Raw genomic sequence first — 8799 nt, forward strand, 5'->3', positions numbered from 1 at the left:
CCTCAGAAGTCAATAACGCATCCTCTCAACATGTCTTCCAAATTCTAAATAACCCTTTCCAACTGACCATCAATCTGAGGATGAAAAGCTGTGCTAAAGTTCAATCGCGTTCCCAATGCCTCATGCAATTTTTTCCAGAACTGAGATGTGAACCTAGGATCTCGGTCAGAAATAATTAAGACTGGGACTCCATGAAGTCGAATGATCTCGGCCACATACAACTTAGCTAACTTTTGAAGTGAATAATCAGTGCAGATAGGTATGAAATGAGCAGATTTGGTCAACCTATTCACAATTACCCAAATCGAGTCCTTCTTCGTCGGTGTCAAGGGTAGCCCACTCACAAAGTCCATGGTTACCCTCTCCCACTTCCAAAGTGGTATCTTCACTGGCTGTAAAAGTCCGGAAGGTAGTTGATGCTTAGCTTTCACTTGCTAGCATGTCAGACATTTCCCCATAAACTCCGTTACTTCTCGTTTAAGCCCAGGCCACCAATACAATTCTCGCAATTCGCGATACAACTTATTCCCTCTAGGATGTATAGCACAAAGTCCTCCATGAGCTTCTTTCAGTATTGACTCCCTTAAGTCAGAGTCCTTCGGAATGCAAACTCTTCATCAGAAACACAGAACTCCTTCACTATTCAACCCAAACACAGAAGTTCCCCTTTCTTAACTTATTGGAATCGAGAAACTAAAGGCTCATCCTTCAACTGCTTTTCCCTAATCTGATCCACCCAGGTTGGCCTTACTTGTAACTTAGCCAACAAACTACCATCATCATACAGACTCAGACGAGTAAACATTACTCTTAGATCAGATACAACTCTACGGCTTAGGGCATCAGCTACCACATTAGCCTTGCTTGGGTGATACTCAATTGAACAATCATAATCCTTATGCAACTCTATCCATCTTCGTTGCCTAAGGTTCAGCTCCTTCTGAGTCAGCAAGTACTTAAGACTCGTATGATTCGTGTAAATGACACACCTTTCTCTGTACAAGTAGTGTCTCTAAATATTAAGTGCAAAGATTACTGCTGCCAATTCTAAATCGTGAGTAGGATAGTTTACTTCGTGAGGATTAAGCTGTCGTGATGCATAAGCAACCACCATACCCTCTTGCATCAACACATAGCCCAAACACACATGTGATGTGTCACTGTACACGGTAAAATCCTTCCCAGACTCTGGCTGAATTAATACAGGTGCCTCGGTCAGAACTTTCTTCAATTTCTCAAAAGCTTCCTGTTGCTTCTCAGTCCAAACAAACGGTGCTCCTTTCCTTATAAGCTTTGTCAATGGTACTGCCAACACAGAAAAACCTTCCACAAACCTTCTGTAGTACCCTGCCAAACCCAGGAAACTCTGAATTTTTGACACCGACCTAGGTGGCTTCCACTCCAGAATCACTTCAACCTTTCGAGGGTCCACCTTGATCCCCTCAGCAGAGACAACATGACCTAAGAAGGTTACCTCTCTCAACTAGAATTCACCCTTATTGAATTTCGCATAAAGTTTCTTCTTCCTCAACACTTGCAGCACAATGCGGAGATGCTCAACATGCTTCTCTTCAGTTTCAGAATATACTAGAATATCGTCAATAAAAATGACTATGAATCGATCCAAAAATGGTCAGAATACACGATTCATCAGATCCATGAATGCTGCAGGAGTGCTCGTCAGTCCAAATGGCATAACCAGAAACTTGTAATAACCATACCGAGTCCTGAATGCCGTCTTATGAATATCTACCTCCTTGACCCTTAACTGATGATATCCAGATTGAAGATCGATTTTGGAGAATACCAAAGCTCCTGTAAGTTGGTCAAATAGATCCTTGATTCTTGGTAGAGGGTACTTATTCTTAATCGTTAGTTTGTTCAACTGCTGATAATCGATGCACATCCGCATCGTCCCATCCCTTTTTTTTCACAAACAACACTAGTGCTCCCTACGGAGACACACTCGACCTAGTAAAGCCTCTATCCAACAACTCTTGAATCTGTGCTTTCAGCTCCACTAACTCTTTCGGTGCCATCCTGTATGGTGAAATGGACACTAGTGTCGTTCCAGGCAACAAGTCGATTCCAAACTCGACTTCTCAATTCGGAGGCAATCCCGGAAGCTCCTCTGGATAAACATCTTGGAATTCCTTAACGGTTCTAACCTTATCCACCGTCAGTCCCTTAGTCTCTGACTGACTTACAAATGCCAAATAAGCCTCAAAACCCTTACGAATCCACTTCTCGGCTCTCAACGCTGACACCACATTGGACAAATAATCCCTTTGCTCACCTATCACCATAACCTCCTCACCCTCCACGATCTTTAACACCATTCGCTTAGCGGCACAATCTAGAGTTGCCCTATGCTTAACAAGCCAGTCCATTCCCAGAATGAGGTCGAATTCTCCGAACGGTAACTCCACCATGTCTCCAGAGAAAATCTTACCATGAGTTTCTAAAGGCACGTCTCTATACAGTTTGTCTACCCTAACCGAGTGGCCCAAAGAACTTAGTGCCAATACCCCGCTCACAGTATCCTCAGAGTGCACAGCAAACGACCCAGATATGGCTCATGCAACATACGGATGAGTAGATCCAATATCTATCAAAGCATTGTACGGCATGCTTGAAATCAAGAATGTACCAGTTATGACGTCGGGTGCATAACCCTTTTCTCGACGACGAGCTGCATATACCAACGCTGGCTGACGAGCCTCAGCATTTCTAGCACCCTTGCAAGTGCTCCTTGACCCCGACCATTTCCATTACCACCCATACCTTGCCCACATCCTCTCGGTGGTTGTGGTCCACCTCTCACTGGTTGAGCAACCCTCTGTTCTGCAACTTGAACCTGATCTGTTTTCTGAGGACAGTCCTTAACTTTATGCTCCATAGATCCGCACCGGAAATAAGCAGCAGAATGTCTCCTACACTCGCCCAGATGTACCTTAGCACAGTCCCCACAAACTTGCGGTCTAACAACATTCATTGGAACTGCTCGAACTGGCTCTTCCACTCTTGCTCTTTTAACATTCCTATTTGCCCCACCCAAAGGTCCTGAATCCCTCCAAAAACAGTTCCGATCCTTCTCACGATTCTGTCTTTCAGTACGCTTCAGCTCCTCAGCTATCTTAGCTTTCTCCACCAAAGCAGCAAAGTCACGCTCCCTTTGCAGAGCAATCAACACCCTAAGTTCATCTCTAAGACCATCTTCGAAGCGCACACTATGTTCATACTCTGTAGCGACTATCCCAATGGCATACCGGTTCAGCCTCGTACTTAGCAACTGTCTTACCCCCTTGAACCAGATTCAGAAATTCTTTCCTGCGGGCGTCCACATAACTCGCCCCAACATATTTTCCCTTGAAGGCCCTCTTAAACAGCTCCCAAGTCACCCTGTTAGCTGGGGTCCCGTCTCTCACAGTGAGCCACCACTGATAAGCCTCATCTCATAGCAATGATATGACTCCCTTTAGCTTCTGCTCTACGGAACAGTCCAAATCATCCATAATCCATTTCGTGGCCTCTAACCAGTATTCAGCCATATTCAGGGCTACACTAGATACGCCCTTAAAGATCTCCGCTCCATTAGCCCGGAGTCGCTCAAAAATAGATCCTTAAATTTTGTTACCTGTACTTGTCCCGGGAACCCTTTCCAGAACACGAAGCATTGCCTGGGATAGAGCGTCATCCCCGGCACCTCGATCATGAGACTCCACTTTTGTTGCCGGTGGTACCGGCATATGTCCTGAAGACGAAGATCCAGCCCGTGCACCACCTCAGCCACGTCCACGGCTTCTTCCACGAGCTGCTCTTGTACTCATAACATATTAACTGATTACGAATTTTATGCATCAATTAAATATTTCAGTGTTTATTACAGATGTTTGATGAACAAACAGTAATTTTGAGTTTGTTTTTCACGGAATCGTAACCTAGCTACAGTTTTAGTCTACTTATCAAAATTCCTACAGTTTCAATATCACCCTAACTAGAGTATCATAATAGGGTTTCAGTTAGGCATATAGCTGATAATTTAGAAACATTCAGAAAAGTTTAAAATGATACTTACAGACTTGGGCCAGAGATTCCGTGTGGCACCTTCTCAGAATCTAAATTTTTAGAAAATCGGATTTGCAATCTTTGTTTTATTTTTTAAAATTTCCAAAAACTTTTGTTTGTTTGTTTGTTTGTTTGTTTTAGACCCATTCCACAGCCGACTTGTTGCAACCTGGCTCTGATACCACTAAATAAAACGGCCCAAACCCAGCCTGGACGTTATGGCCAAGTCTGACGTGTCACATTGACTTACGGTTGGTTGTGTTCTTTGTTTATGGTAATCAGGGTGATTTTGTAAAACAATGGTTAATTGTTGACTAAGAAAAAAAACACCGATTAATTAAGTCTTTAGGTTATCCATTTGTTATGTTCGTTGTGTTTTGAAATCGTTTATTAATTTTGAACAAAAACCCACACAGCCTGAATCTAACAGTTTAAATCGAGTATAAGTAAAACAATTAATAAAACCATAAAATTTACGAGCGGCCTTATTACAACTTAAAATCTGAAACAATTAAAGTAAGTAAAGGCTGATCAAAACACATGAAGAAAATCGAATTTGCAGAACATGTGGCCACTCCGAATCCCTCACAGCTCTAAGTCCACTATGGTTGGGGATTTCTTTCATGGATCAAATTAAGGGGTGAGTTTGGAAAACTCAGTGTGTAAAATAACCCAAGCATAGCCCAAATTAGATCAAACTACAGAAACAGATTAAGTTGGGCCTTAGCCCTATACAGAATTTAGAATGAAGCCCATAGGGCCATAATAGATACAGAACAAATATACATGTCATGGCATACAACATACAGAATCAGAATATCATGTATTTCAGTCAAAATTAACCCTAGGGGTATAACGGTCACTTTGCACCTAATGGTATAATAGTAATTTTCATACTTAGGGGTATTTTAGTAAATTTACTATTTTAGGGTTTTTATGCATATTACAGCCATTAACGTATTAACAGAAACACTTACCGAGCGTTTTTATCGAATTGGGCCCGTTGGCCCATCAACCCGATTTCGGTCCATTAAGCCCAAATATACCGAAGTGCACGAAATTGCGCACTCTGCAATCTTACCGCTTGAGATTACTAGGATTACAAACAAACTATCTCATGAGCGCTCGCACGCTCGCAAGTTCACAAAATATCAGCTCTTTGACATTTCGACTTTCGGCTTTTGCCGATTTGGTATATATGTGGGTGTCATTTATACACCTGTTTTGCGAAAAATTGACGACGGGATCCCCTTACGATATCCTACAATCGGTATCCACATGTTAGACTACAAATCATGTATTAAACTCCTTACCATATTCGGCCATTAACACCTTAGGCCGTAAACTTCTTACCTTTGCCGAAATTTGGACTAGATCTAGATGTCCAACAGTGTTAGCCTTCGAAGCCCTTTGCTGAATGTCCCCCTTGTCCACACTAGTGCACACAAAGCCAAAAGAAGGAGGCCAATATGCCCTTAGTCCAAACGTTAGCCACCCTTAGTTGATAGGGATTTCGGTTTTTACCTTAAAACATGAGTAACTAATGAAAGATTCGAGCACTTACCTAAAACGTTATGACACTACTCCCGATCTACTGTAGATCCAACCACCGCACAAGAAGAGAAAAGTATAATCAAAGATCCGGCTTCTGAAGTACCTTAGTGTAGAAAAGTTTCGGTTTGAAAGAAAGGATGAGAGGTTCGGCTTCAATGGAGATTCGGCTAACCAGCTTTGATAAGGGTTAATGACGAAAAGAAGAAGAGAAATATGGAGGATATAGGTTTGGCTAAGGAGAAATCGGCAGCATGCATTTGGTTTTGAGGGATAACAAAGGTGAAGAAGATGAAGGTCAATAAGAAAAGAGAAAAGAAGAGGGGAGGAGATGATAGAATTCAATTTTGAAGAAGAGAAAGGATGATAGTTTTATCTTACACAAGTCGGCACAAGTGTAGGGTGTAGGTTTCAGCTTCTAGCAAAAGAAAGAAAAAGAGAAAAACCTAAGGTTCCCTTCCCTATTTCAGTAGAACAGGAGAATGACCAAACATATCCCGAAAATGCATAAAAATAATTCGGCAACCACTAATCCAAATGTCGAGATTGCAAACACTAAGAGACCTAGCCGAATTTGCACTTACGGAGACCCCGATATGGCCAACTCTTGCTTCCTGCTCAGACTCCTTGATTTTCTCCCCTTATTCCTCCATTACTCAATCCCCTGAACAACTCAAACTCTTCCTGAAAGAGTTTCACCTGAGTTTCATCAAATACCATTCTTGCTCATAAAAAAAATACCATTATTTGCTTACCTTGTGACTTGAACCTTACCTCCCCTTTGACTTCCACACGCCACCTTTTTAGCACCTTAGTGGCATCACCCTACCACTTTACCATAGGTCTTCTTGTGGCCTATTCTACCAATTTAATCTTAAAAGCCCAATACTCCAGAACCCCCTTCTCTTTTAAAATCAAAATTTATTAAATCTACCAGGTTTTAACTTAGACTTGGGCCTTCTAGAGGCCCACTAACATTCTTAAACATGATTTATACAATCAGATCATACAAAAATCAAGATTCACCAAAACTCAGAGAAATCCCAAAAAGTCCTGAAAATCATGGCGTTACAATAGGAAGGATTTGGACAGGCTCGGTTTAGGATAACAAGTGAAGAAAGGATAGTTGGTTGGAATGGTGAACTAACTTAAACTTCAACAAAGATTTGAAACTATATCGAGCATCGCCCCAAATCTTATATTGTTTAAGGTGTTCGGATGGAAAGTAGAATGATAGGAGAACGCCACACCAAAGTTAGGTGATGTAACATCCTGATTTTCGGATTTATTCGCGGTTTTCAATATTTTGTAAAGATTTTAAAATTTCGTATTTGGATGTGAAATTAATATTTTGAGTAGGTAAATGGGCTTATAGAAGGCCCATGTGTTGGCCAAAACCAGGTTGAATTTTTGAATTTTGGACTTAAAAGGTTAGGGGTTCTGGCTAAGTGGCCTTAAGTGGAGTCATGGGCAAATTGCATCACAAAAAGAGCCTTGGTAAAGTGGCCAGGGTGACGCCACTAGGCTCCTAAAAAGGTGGCGTGTGGAGCTTTGAGGGAGGCATGGGATCGATTCCCTGTGTTGACAAATAGATGCATTTATTTTTAAGTGCAGGAGGGGTAGTGTTGGAGTCCAGGTGGATTCTGCTAAAGGAGAGTTTGGATCAGTCCAAACGCTTGGATTAATGAGTGATAAGGGGAGAGATTTATAGGATTAGGAGAGAGGATAGGAGTTGGCCGAATATTGGGAATTGAAGGGGGAAAAATCGGCAGAGGGTTTTGAGGTTAGTATTTCGGCACCTAGGGTATTGAGTGGTGCCGTCCTCTTCTGCTCAGACATCACAAGGCTGTCTTTTCACTCTTTTTCCTCTCTAGCCGAAACTACCACCTCCCGTATTCTTCTTTTTCTATTTTTTTCTTCTTCAAAACCATTCATCAAACCCGCTATTCATCAGCACCTTTTCTGAAGTCGCAAAAGCCGAAATCCTGTGATCACTGCTTGTGCCGATTTCTTCAAAGCCAGGTCCTTCTATATTCTTTTGTTTTTATTAATCCACAATTATCTTTTCTTAATCCTAGATACCTGACGGCAATTTTACATCAAGGTTATAGTTCCATATTGTCATCTCCTTCATCACCCAAAAGCCGAAAAACCATAGATTTGGGGGGGCTTATAGCCGAACCTCCTTCAACCCTTGGATTCGGGTTTTACCATTGTTCTAAGGATAAATCTACACCGGATTGCGTGGAAATCAAGTAGGAGTAAGGGGTAAGTACTTATCATCTCAGATCTATTCTTATTTTACGATGTTAGGAAAAGCTAAAATCCCTAAAAATTAGGAAGGCTGTCGATTTGAGCATAAGGCTTAAAGGGATTGTAACTGATGTTTTCTTCCTCTGATTAGAGTCTTCTTAAGCATTGAATCAAAAGCGTTAATCATTGGAACAATCAGATTCGGAGCTAGCTATCGATTTTGGCAAAAAGGTAAGGGTTCAAAGGCTTTTAGGGATATGGTTCGATCATGGATAAGTAAGTTTTGGGGGTTTAGTGATTATGGTTTGTAAATAAGAACTGTGCTAATAAATTGTAGGACATCGAAAGGGATCTCAGTAGCAGTCGTCGCGAGTCAGGTGTGTACCGAACACCCTTTCTTAGTTAATTCGGATAAAAGCCGAAATGCCAAAATTCCGGCATTTCATAGGCTTGTGAGTATGCGAATGCTCTCAAGACATAGAGTAATTGTTAGATCTGGCACCGCAAAGTGGTAAGTAAGTTCGTGTGACGTTTTAACGTACTTCGGAAAAAAAAGGGCCTCGTTGGGCCAAAACTGGGCCCAATGGGCTTACAGACCAATAAAGGTAAGAGATGGGCAAAGTAGCATGTTAGTTAGATGGTGGGACCAAATTGCATAAAACGGCTAAAAATTACTGAAATAACGTGTGTAGTTAAGTAAGTATGAAATTACCCCAAAAGAGCATAATTACCGAAATACCCCTAGGGTTTAAATTGGCTAAACTGCATGATTGATTAATACTGTATTGTATATGATATGCTTTATTAATATCTATTGCATGGGCTTGGGGTAATTGATGGAGGAAGTAATGAAAGTGGTTCATCCACGTACTGGAGGCTTTGCCTCAACTTACTGATATTTGAGCAGCGTTGCTGCAACTGTGGAGT

The sequence above is a fragment of the Gossypium hirsutum genome, chromosome A06 (assembly GCF_007990345.1).
Source record: "Gossypium hirsutum isolate 1008001.06 chromosome A06, Gossypium_hirsutum_v2.1, whole genome shotgun sequence".
Taxonomy (NCBI): Eukaryota; Viridiplantae; Streptophyta; class Magnoliopsida; order Malvales; family Malvaceae; genus Gossypium; species Gossypium hirsutum.